This window comes from Pantherophis guttatus, chromosome 2 (assembly GCF_059756535.1).
Source record: "Pantherophis guttatus breed Tessera chromosome 2, ASM5975653v1, whole genome shotgun sequence".
In the NCBI taxonomy this organism is placed as follows: Eukaryota; Metazoa; Chordata; class Lepidosauria; order Squamata; family Colubridae; genus Pantherophis; species Pantherophis guttatus.
The window spans coordinates 158,531,482-158,544,121 of NC_142064.1; the positions used below are offsets into that span (position 1 = coordinate 158,531,482).

A 12,640-nucleotide genomic window follows, 5' to 3' on the forward strand; every position below is an offset into this window, starting at 1 on the left:
ATAGTCCTCTGGATATTTTTGTGCGTAACCTTGGGCAACTAATCTAGCTTTGTACAGGTTATTGCCTCCTTCCAAATTTTTAATTTTATATATCCACCTGGTACCAATAATAGTTTTGTCCTTAGGTGCAGTTGTGGGAGTAAACACATTTAATCCTTTCAAACTTTCCATTTCCTTTTTCATGGCTAGTTCCCATTTCTCTTTTTCTTCGCGAGGAAGTTTCAGTACTTCTTCGTACGTATTAGGTGTTATTGGTTCACTATTTACATTCATTACGTAATCTTTATATTTATCTGGCATCTTGTTCCTGTTGTTCCTAATTGTTCTTTCTGGTTTACTATTGTTGTCATGCATATATCTTGCCTCCTTTTTTGTTAGTGTATCAGTTTTTATTTTGTACTGGCTATTTGTCCAGGTTTTGGTCTTGTTTTCATGTTTGTTGATATTTTGTTTATCTACAGTTCCTTCCTTATGATATTTTGTTTCTATGTGTTTATTTGGGAATATTTCATTTAAATGTAATTTAGACCAGTTGGCCTGTTCATGGAACACGGCTGTTCTGGAAACTATAAATTTATTATTGCCATCAATGAATCTATATCCTTTTGTACCAGTTTCATATCCCATGAATCTAAGTCTTCTGGATACATTTTCTCCCTTTCTTCTCAATTGTTTGGGTATGTGTACGTCTGCAGTGACTCCAAAAATATGCATATGTGCCAATTTTGGTTTTCTATTATACATCACTTCGTATGGTGTTTTATTTATAATACTGGACCAGGTCCTATTTTGTGTATAATTTGAATAGTGTAGTGCCTCTGACCAAAATTGTTTACTTAAGCCAGCATCCTCTAATGTACATCTAATCATAGTTTGTAGTGTGGAATTTTTCCTTTCTACAATTCCGTTCTGGAACGCAGAAAATGGACTGGAAGTGTAATGTAGCATTCCTCTATCCTTTAGCCATTGAGAGAATTCTTTAGACATGAATTCACATCCTCTATCTGTCATAATTTGCTTTATTCTAATATTATGTTGTGTCTCTATGCGTTTATAAAATTCCTTAAATTTTCGAAAAGTCTCATCTTTATGTTTCAATGTGTAAACAAAACCATAACGGCTATAATCATCCACTATTGTTAGAAAATAACGTTTTCTATATGTGATTGATGGAGTAAGTGGTCCTACTAGGTCCATGTGTACTAAGTCAAAAATTTTGTTAGTTGATCTGGCAGATTTTTTTGGTCTGGGGCTAGTTTTTAGTTTTGTAGACTTACATACTGAGCATTCCAAATAGTTTTCACAATTTTTTATTTTGACACCTTCTGCGTGTTCAGTCATTTTTTGTACTACAGGAAAGCTGGCATGGCCTAACTTCCTATGTAAGATGTGAGCACACTCATCATGGATTGGTTTACCTATCTTTGGTTTTTTTATGTTGGGTGCATCATTCTGATCATGTGATATTATACAATCATCATTGTCACTATTGCTAACATTTTCATCATCTATTTCTATACATTCTTCAACATTTGAATCAATATTATGTAGCCATTCTTCTTTTGTTATGAGGTAGGGCAAGCCCCCTTTAATTATCACAGTACCTATTTTACTTTTGTTTTTCTCTAGGATTGCTTCTCCCTTTGAGAAAGTTATATTAATACCAGAGTCCCTACTTAGTTTTATGGCACTCAATATGTTATGAGGTATTTCGGGTATTAACAATACCCCCTCTCTTTTTCCTAAACCAGACAAAATTACATTCCCTCTGCCTAGTACTTGAACCTTTTCTTGATTGGCTACTTTTATTACAAACTTATCTTCTGTAAAATAAGACAATATATCTTTATTGTTAGTGGTATGGTTTGTAGCCCCAGAATCGATGAGCCAATTATTATTTTCACTTTGCTGGGGTTTTGTATTGTCATGTTTATTTAGTCCATTCAGTGAACCAGATTTTTTATCTCTTGAGCTTTCTCTGTAATTTGGTGGACTCCTATATCTATGCCTTTCTATAGAAGGCTGTCTATGATTGTGTCTGTTCATGTATTCTGGTCTGTGCCTTTCTTTTGAAAATCTGGGGCAATCTCTTCTATTATGTTCTTTGGACCCACAATTATGGCATCTATATGTTTCATTATATTTTTCTTGGAAAGCTACTTTCCTAACAGGTCTATGTTCTGTGTGATTGTTAGATCGATTTTTTCTCGAATTGTCTTCAGCTATCAATTTGTTGGATAGACTTTCTATGGATAAATATCCTAAGTTAATGGTATCAAGATGTGACATGAAATTGTCCCATGATGAGTCAAGTGAGTTAATAATAACACTTTTCATTGTTTGGTCTGAAATAACTTCTCCCCTTAAATGCAGTTCAGCCCTTATTTTGTTTAAACATATTAAATGCTCACTTATAGAAACCCCTGGTTTTACTCTAGATGAAAAGAATTCTTTGGACATTCTTGTTGTAGTGGCTACACTGTCGCTGTGGAACAAATTAAACATACATTGAATAATTTCTGAAACAGTCAGATTTGATTTGATGCTATAATACATTGCAGGAGATATACTGGCTATTATTAGAAAAAAGGCTCTATGGTGTAATCTATCTATTTTTAAAGTCCAAGGTCTTCTTGGAGGATTAGTGATAAAAAATAATAAGTTCTCTTTCATGAAAATAACCTGAAGCTGCTGATACCATTCTTGTAGATTAATACCATCAACCCTTAACTTTGGGAAGTCACTAGGCAAGTTTCCTATATTACTTTGGCCGTTACTTACAACCTGAGGCAGTTCGTGGTCTTGCAAATGCAGAAAATTGCAGAATGGTGTAGGGATGTCAGCAACGAGTCTGTGTGGTTCCCTCATGAGTTCAAATCTTCCCGGGTTGTTTTCTTGATTTCGCACATGCGCGTTGCTCATTCTTTCTTTGTCTTCGTCGTGGAAGGTTCTCTCCGTTGCCGCCCGCTCGTTCGGCTCCTCTTCCGATGAGTCGGTCTCTGGCTCGGTTTTTGGGGTCCTGGTAACTGCGATTGTCCTTTTCTTTCTCTTTCTGGAGATGTCGCTTGCTTCTGTTTTTGGTGTAGGGAGGAATCGGCAAGGCTCTCTGGGCTCGGGTGTCACTGTTCTTGAATTCGGGATGGAGGTTTGCAGGTCCTGAGGCGTTTGTTTGCTTGCTTGCTTCCTTGGCGATTCTTTAGTGATTTTTAGTCTTGGCCCAAATGCAGCAAAAAGCGTTTTCATTGCTGATTTTACTTGTATGTCTAATGGGTCTTCTTCATTCTCTGTTTCTGATTCTTCTGAAGTATGTGTTTTTTCTTTTTCATTTTTCATATCGAGTAGGGCTTTTCGCGCCAGACATTTTGAATCTAGCTTTCTGATTGGCTCAGTTTCGTTCATCTTGGGGGTCAGTTGAAACCAAGATGGCTGCCATTCAAAATTTCGCGCGGGACCGCTGCTCTCCCTCTTCGTTGCATTCTTTTCTGTAAGCATATCACTTACTATTTTTAAGTCTTTTGATTTTTTAGTAGTGATGTGCTCCTCTCTCGCTGCTCCGTTGTTTCTTAGAACATTTTGGAGTTCCGCGACAAGATTCTCATCACTCTTTTGGCTCTTTAAGAGTTTTAGTATTTCTGACCTGAGTTCGTTGTTTTCTATTTCGTCTTCTTCTTGTTCATCATCTTCATTTATTATTTCCTCATCTTCTGAGGTATATTCTTCAGGTTCTCTTGAAATTGCATTTGTGGATTTATTTATTATTTCTTGATCTTCTTCCATTTCTTTGCTGTATGCCCTGGTGTTGGGTCTATCTCTTTTAGGCATGTTTAAGTTCTTATTGAGTCAATCAAACCATCCTCTGCTACCAGATTGTTGCGATGTTTTTCTGGATCGGACTCAATAAATCATTAGAGAATTAAGAGTTCAAATACAACTCTTTTTATTTACATAAAGGCATTCTATATTCACTGAATATTCACAGATAGAAGCAGGGAAACTGTGGAGGGTAGCTCCTTATATACACAGGGGGTGGAGTCATGAGAATGAGTGATGAGTCATGAATACATTAGGAATCAAAGAATGAATTAACCCTTGATGTTCTTATATACACTATTTACACATTAGAGAATAAGGCATTTACATCTAACAGATTCGATCTAGGATGCTTACAATTTCCCAGTTAAAACTACAATTTAGTTTCCTAAAAAAATTTAGGAAATTAATTAAACAAAAAGCAGATATTGTGTGCCTTCAAGAAACCCATATAAGAAAACAGGAAGAAAGATACCTGCAATGTAAAAAACTAGGGAAATTATATGTATCATTAACTGATGAAAAGAAAAAAGGCATAGCAGTTTATGTTAAAGAAGAGATAGAAAGTAAATTGAAATATGTAGATAGAATAGGAAGAACTTTGATGATTGAAGTTAATCTTAAAGGCAAAAATGTGTTGTTAGTTGTAGTATATGCACCAAACAGTGAGCAAAAAGAATTTTACCAAAAACTGCACAAAAAAATATTAGAACTAAATGTAGAAAATGTATGTCTGTTAGGCGATCTTAATGCTATTGTGGACTCAAAAAAAGACTATAGAAGTAATCAGATTAAAAAAAATAAGAAAAATTTGTTGCTGAAAACATTTTTATCTCTTATAGAAGAACTAAATTTAGTAGATATTTGGAGAATATACAACCCAAAAGAGGAAAAATATACATATTACTCCAACCCGCATAAATCCTGGTATGGGTTACAAAGATTTTAACACAGAAGATTCAATCTGTAGAGATAGGGACCAATGACTGGGCTGACCACAACCCATTAATAATAGAATGGAGAGGATGGAGAAAGGGAAAAAGTAGATGGATGATGAATACACAGGTAATGAAAGAAAAAGAATATACAGAAAGAATAGAAGAAGAACTGAAATGGTTCTTCAAGGATAATAATAAAAACCAGACATCCCTACAAAATTTGTGGGACACAACTAAAAGGAGAAGGAAAAGGAAAAGGAATATAATATAATTTATGAAGAGATTAAAAATTGGGAAGAGAAATTACAGGAAAGGCCAGGAGATGAACAAGTAAGAGTGAGCTGGATGGCAGCCAAACACAAATTGAATATATTTGAGCAAGAAAAATATGCCAGTGCATTGAAATTCATAAGACAAAATCAATTCGAGCAGGCAAATAAACCAGGGAGGTGGATGGCTTATAAATTAAGAAAAGAGAGAGAAAAACGAACAATCCATCAATTACAGGATAATGAAGGCAAACTACAACAGAGCCCAGAAAAGAAGAAAGAGATAGCAATCCAATTCTTTCAAGATTTATATACACCGGATAAGGTGGAAGTAGAAGAAATAGACCAATATTTAAAAGAGGAGGAAATGCCCGTGATAACGGAAGAAGAAAAAAAGATGTTAAATAGAAAGATTATTATGGAGGAACTACAGGAAGCAATCAGGAAACAAAAAAATAATAAAACCCCGGGAACAGATGGGTTACCAATAGTTATATAAAGAACTAGGAGAATCACTAAATTGGATATTATTGGAGGTCTACAATGAGGCACTAAAAGAGGCAAAGATACCAGAATCTTGGAAGGAAGCACACATTTCGTTAATTCCAAAAGAAGGGGCAGATACCACACAAATCAGAAATTATAGGCCGATCTCTTTATTAAATACCGATTATAAGATTTTTATGAGCCTAATGGCAAATAGATTAAAAATAATATTAAACAGTAGAATACACTCGGACCAGAACGGATTCTTGCCAACAAGACAAATTAAAAATAACCTAAGGATGGTGATCAATATAATAGAATACTATGAGGTGCATCCAGAAAAACAGGTTGCGCTGATTTTTCTCGATGCACAAAAAGCATTTGATCGGGTCAATTGGAGATTCATGACACAACAGATGAAAAATATGAAATTTGGGGAGAAATTTGAAAATATAATAGCTACAATATACACAAAACAGAAGGCAAGAATATTAGTGAATGGGGAATTAACAGATTTTTTTGAAATAAGTAGAGGAGTACGACAAGGGTGCCCACTCTCATCTTTGCTCTTCATTTTAACCCTGGAGAATTTGCTTAGAAGAATTAGACAAAATAAAAATATAAAAGGACTTAAAGTAAAAGGGGAAGAATACAAGGTCCAAGCTTTTGCTGATGACCTTGTGTTCTTCATAGAGGACCCACTAGAAACACAATTAAAATTAATGGAGGAGATAGAGAAATTTGGCAGGATGGCAGGGTTAAACATTAATAAAGACAAGACCAAAATATTAACTAAAAATCTAACAATAAAACAAATAGAAGATTTGGAACAACAATCAGGATTGCAAGCAGTTAAGAAGATAAAAACTTGACAACTAGAAATGTAGCTATTAAAGATAATAATTATGGAGAGCTAGTACAACAAGTCAAAAAAGACCTAGAGAGATGGAGGAAACTTAAATTATCACTGTTAGGAAGAATCGCGGCAATAAAGATGAACATACTCCCAAGGCTCCTCTACTTATTCCAAACTATTCCGGTCAAATTAGAGAAAAACTTTTTCACAAATCTGAACAAAATAACTTCAAAATTTATATGGGATGGGAAAAACCCGAGGATAAATTTAAAAATATTACAGGATGATAGAACTAGAGGAGGCTTTGGCCTACCAGCCTGGGAAAAATACTATAAAGCAGCGAGTTTGATTTGGATTAAGGAATGGATCAATTTGGATAATCAAAGAATATTGAAATTGGAAGGCCACGATTTATTTAAAGGGTGGCATGCTTATTTGTGGAATATTGGAAATAAAACATACAAACATTTCAAAAATCATATAATTAGAAACTCACTAATTGGCACCTGGTTGGAAATTAAAAATAAACATTATATGAAAGTCCCAAGCTGGATATCTACATTAGAGGCAGTAATACATCCTAATATATCAGCCACCCAAAAAATAATACGATATAAAGATGTTTTGAATGTACATGGAAAACTAAAAACACGGCAGGAGCTCAGAGACCAGGGTATAGAAATGGACTGGTGGCCTTACCTATTAATACAAACCAGATACAAAAAAGACAATGATGAAGGAGGAGTTGAAATAAAACCTAACCAATTAGATAAATTATTAGAAACCAAATAGGGAAAAATAATCTCAAAGTTTTACAAATACCTACTAGAATTCGATTTGGCAGAAAACATAGTTAAAGGTCAAATGATAGCTTGGGCTAGAAATATTGGAAGAAACATACAATTGGAAGAATGGGAAATGATATGGGAAAATAATTATAGAATAACAAAAGCAACATATAAAGAGAACCATTATAAAATGTGGTACAGATGGTATCTAGCCCCGGCAAGATTGGCAAAGATGTATGTAAATTTCAACCCGATATGTTGGAAATGTAAACAAATACAGGGAACCTTTTATCATCTCTGGTGGCTTTGCCCAAAAATTAAGAAATTTTGGATAAAAATTAGAACCTGGATAATAGAAATAACGGAAGAAGATATTGAATTAAAACCTGAAATTTTTCTGTTAGGTATACTCAAAAAAAGTAGTAGGAAGGAAATAAAGTACATTACGTTACATATAATCACGGCGGCCAGATTAACTTTAGCTCAATCTTGGAAATCAGAACAGTTGCCAACAGATCAGCAAATAATTCAAAAGATGTTTATATGCGCAGAAATGGATAGACTAACTTTAAAATTAAATGATAAGGAAGACTCACAGTATTTCAAAATATGGTACAGATGGTATGATTGGATTAATCAATGGAAAAAAAGGTAATGTCAAATATAGTAGGAAATCAAAGGTAACAAATATACACCGTCATTAAGATAAAAGAAGCAAAGGTTAATGAATATATTTGTATACTTATATATTATAGATAGGTAATCCTGTTTGTTAATTTGTTTATAAGTAGTTTTGAATGTATTTTTAGAGTTAAGAACTTTTTGTATAACTTTTATATTTTTATATTGAATAAAGTTTGTTTTTAAATAAAAAAAAACTACAATTGAGTTTGTTCATGTGTTGTGAGATTAAGGAGTTTTCATTATGTCTTCAGCATGCTAGTTGGTGTCAATGAATACTCCCTGCTGGCCTTCTGCCTGTCCTACATAGTAGCTGATTACAGTCGTTATGTTCAGTGGTGGGTTCCGCCCGGTTCCGCCCAGTTCCACTGACCCGGTAGCAGTGACAATATGATGTCACTGAACCGGTTCTGCCCCCCCCGCCCCCCCGCTCCCGTGTTATTCTTACCTTTTATTTGGCCCCATCCCCAATCTATTGCTGCTTCCTGAGTCCCAGCTGATGGCTAGAGGGAAAAAAACTGTTTAAACTCTTGCCGCAGGGCTTCAAAGGGCCGCCCTACAGCTGATCAGTGTTAAAAGAAAACCAATGAGTAGACCGGTGCCTGCAAAAATAAATGGGTAGACCAGTGCCTGCAAAAATACATGAGTAGATCAGTGCCTACAAAAATAAATGGGTAGATCGGTACAGCTCTGCAAGCAGTTAAAAGCCTGGTAGACCTGTACCTCTGCTAAATCCTAAATAATTATCACATGACCATCAAGCCACGCCCACAGAACCGGTAGTAAAAAAATTTAGAACCCACCCCTGGTTATGTTGTATATCATAGATATTTTTCTTCTTCAGTTACCAAGTTTTTTGGTTTACTTGATTTATTTTGATTTTGTTAAGTAAACCAAAAAATCCAGACGCCCAAGGAGAAAAAAATAGGAGTTATCAACAACATACCACATAAGAATTGTAACAGCCACTATGTAGGACAGACAGGCAAAAGACTAGCAGAATGCAATACCAATTAGCAGACAGAAGACATAATGAAAATTCCTTAATTTCACAACGCATGGACCAAGCACAGAGAGCACCAAGGACTCTATAGTTCAACCCTTAGCTACATATATTCTACTTGTAGATTATATATTGCATAGATTATATGTAGGTTATACATATACAATATATGTAGGTTATACATTATACAATATCTTCTATTGTTCTGCTGTTTGTAGCTCATTGTGAGAAACTGCTTGGGCCCTTGTCTGCATGCAAGTATGCAAAATGATGCTGCAGTGAGGTGTTACAAAAGTGGTTTTGTGCAATTCAGCGATTAGATTACAGGCTCCCTTCTACATATCACATACAGGCTTCCTGTAAAATAAAACAACTTCAATACTTCGTTGAAGTATTGTAATGTAAATGTAATCTATTAGACTCCAGTCCTCAAGTATTTTTGATTGATTTACATTTATTGATTGACCACAGTCAATCAATCACAGTCAACCACAGACCTCGACTTACAACCACAATTGAGCACAACATTTTTGTTGCTAAGTGAGACAGTTGTTAACTGAGTTTTGCCCCATTATACGACCTTTCTTGCCACATTTGTTAAGTGAATCTCTGTAGTTGTTAAGCTAGTGACAAGAGTGTAAAGTGACTTCCCCACTGACTTTGCTTGTCAGGTCACAAAAGGTGATTACATGACCCCAGGACACTTCAACCGTCCTAAATATGAGTCAGTTGCCAAACATCTGAATTTTGATCACATGACCATGGAGATGTTGCATCACTTTTTCTTAAGTGTGAAAAACGGTTAAGTCACGCTGTTGTAACTTCAAATGGTCACTAAACGAACTGTTGTAAGTCAAGGACTACCTGTACAAAAGAAATCTCGAATAAAAATAAAAATACACAGCAAAAAGAAAGGGAGGGTTAGGGAGGGAGAGAAGGGAGAGAAGGGTAAATATTTTTACTCTCACTTCATCCTCACTGTTTGGGGATCCCCAAGTGCACTGAGCTTGAGTTGAGAATTTATTGAAAGTGCTGCTAGCTATCCTTGCTCAGGCTAAGCTAATCAATAGTGGAGCTCTAAGCATGTCAGATGATCAATGGGCATGTTCTCAAAACGTCTGACTTTTCTTCTTCCTACCAAAGACCTTCTGGGGTTCTTCACAGGAAGGGAGAAAGGGAGAAAGGGAGAAAGGGAGAAAGGGAGAAAGAAAGAAAGAAAGAAAGAAAGAAAGAAAGAAAGAAAGAAAGAAAGAAAGAAAGAAAGAAAGAAAGAAAGAAAGAAAGAAAGAAAGAAGGAAGGAAAAGGGAAGGGAAGGGAAAGTGAATGAGATATGGATGGATGGATGGATGGATAGAGGGAGGGAGGGAGGGAGAGAAAAAGGAGAGGAAGGAAGGACCATAAACCTGGCACTAGACATAGCTTCAGAGGATGCTTTGAAACAGCACAGCAATCCAGGGCTAGAGGGGTCTCAGAGGTCATCTAGTCCAACCCCCTGCTCCAGCAGGGGACCTTATATCATCTTGGTTATTTTGGTGCCTCTAACACAGAGGAGAAATTTCCAGAAATCCCCAGGCATTGCCAACATCTCCCCCCTAGTAAAAAAAAAAAACCTAGAGCAAAAACTTCATGCAGTATTAAAAAAAAGAATAGAAAAGGAGCTGCTGTGTATTGTTTAATGGACTGCTAAATTGGCAAAATGGATGCCTAAATTGGCCACACCCATCCAGTCACATGACAACCTGGCCATGACCACCCAGTCACATGACCACCAAGCCACGCCCACAGAACCGGTAGTAAAAAATTTTGAATCCCACCACTGTCCCGGTATCATGTAATCATCTTTTGCAATATTCTGACAAGCAAAGTCAATGGGGAAGCCAGATTTACTTGACAACCATGTTACTAACTTAACAACTACAATGATTCATTTAATAACTATGGCAAGAAAGGTCAAATGGGGCAAAATTCATTTACCAACTGTCTTGCTCAGCAACAGAAATTTTAGACTCAATTGTGGTCATAAATTGAGGACTACCTGTACTCAAAAGATCTACAGAGCTGATGTTATGAGCAATTTATATACAAATCTCCTATCAATATAAATCCGCTGTGGGCGATTATAATAAAATGTGATCCTGTCCTTAAGTTGCTGTGGTTTGTTTTGCTTTGTGTTGGTATACAGTATTTCCCAAGTTACAAATATTAGAACCTAGCTATCTGAATTATTCAATAAATCACCATTAATTTAACCACGGCCTATTGTGAGGTGTGAAATTAAAACAGATAGCACACTGAGCTCTTAATCAAAAACTGTTTTCCAGGAAGGCCATTTTTATTTGCCTTAAAATAATACATTGTATTCTTCCTGTAAACGATGCAGGATAAAATATATGGAAACAATACCACTGTATATTATCACTGATATTCCAAACAATTCTATGTGGTAAATGAAATGGCAACAAGGTTAATGCCAAAGATGACCTTAGGTTTTGTGTCTCAACAAGAATTTGAACCTGTGCCATTACTTATTATATTCTCCTGCTTTTTCTCTGAGCCTACCTGCACCAACTAGGACACTGACATATCCCAGCCACATCTTTGTTTGGTTTCATCCCCCTGATGTGGCCCGTTTCTCTTCTCTGGCACATGGATTACACCACAATTAGGGTAATATTTTGCCACTTGTTTGGAGCATAAATCTCTTGACTAACAGTAAGGAAAGGAGAGAGTACTTGCTGACTGTATCAGGATGATAGAGACACAGGGTACCTGTCACAAGTAAATGCTTTATTCTCTATCATGTAAATAGTATCTGTACAGCATAACAAGAGTTAATTTATTTCCACTGCTTAATGTATGTATATATATAACCACTCCCATATCTAGCTCCTCCCCTTGTATATATAAGGAGCTGTATGCCATTTTCCAGTGCTTCTATTTGTGAATATTCAGTGAATATAGAATGCCTTCTGTGATTAAACAGAGCTTTATTTAAATATACTATTCTTACTTTAATTATTGAGTCTGATCCTGAAAATATTGCAACAGTACCCACCATGAAAGGGTTTTGTCAGCCCAGATGCCACTCTGCTCATGGCTTATCGGATTTGAGCCAAGAGTGGTGGACCACTAGTAATACTCACATTAGCAGCTTTGTAACGTGAACAGGAAAATAGTGTAATCGTGAAACCCTGGGGCTGCCCCTTCACCTTTTATACCCTGAACATAACACAGAGAATTTAGAACAGTGTTTCCCAACCTTACTTGCTTCTAGATGTGTGGACTTCAACTCACAGAATTCCCAAGCCAGCATGCAGATAAAAAGTGTCCACAAAAAAACACCTAAAACAAGATGGAGCGATGACATCAATAGCAATAGCACTTAGATTTATATACCGCTTCACAGTGCTTTAGAGCCCTTTCTAAGCTGTTTACAGAGTCAGCATATTGCCCCCAACAATCTGGGTCTTCATTTTACCGACCTCGGAAGGATGGAAGGCTGAGTCAACCTTGAGCCAGTGAGACTCAAACCACAGAAATGCTGGCAGTCTGCAATCAGCAGAATTAATCTGCAATACTGCACCGAGGACCCAGATTGTTGGGGGTAATATGCCGACTCTATAAACTACTTAGAGAGGTCTGTAAAAAGCACCATGAATAGTGGTGAAATCTGAACCGGTTTGCCACCGGTTTGCTGGCTGCGCATTCGCGCTGAGCATACGAATGCACAGTACACGCCACAAGGAGGCTTGGGAAGGTAAGTAGAACAGCAGGGGGGGATCAGCTGTGGCGCGCGAGCTTGGGAACC

At 36.4% G+C, this 12,640-nt stretch overlaps 1 long non-coding RNA gene across 1 annotated transcript; it reads right to left on the minus strand.

Moving 5' to 3' along the window:
* Positions 1 to 11,145: 11,145 nt before the first annotated feature.
* LOC148115397 (uncharacterized) lies at positions 11,146 to 12,293 on the minus strand. Its single transcript, XR_015731936.1, has 2 exons — positions 11,884 to 12,293; positions 11,146 to 11,601 (listed from the first exon to the last, which is right to left on the minus strand). It is a non-coding gene; the product is annotated as an uncharacterized LOC148115397 (long non-coding RNA).
* Between the last annotated feature and the right edge of the window lie 347 nt (positions 12,294 to 12,640).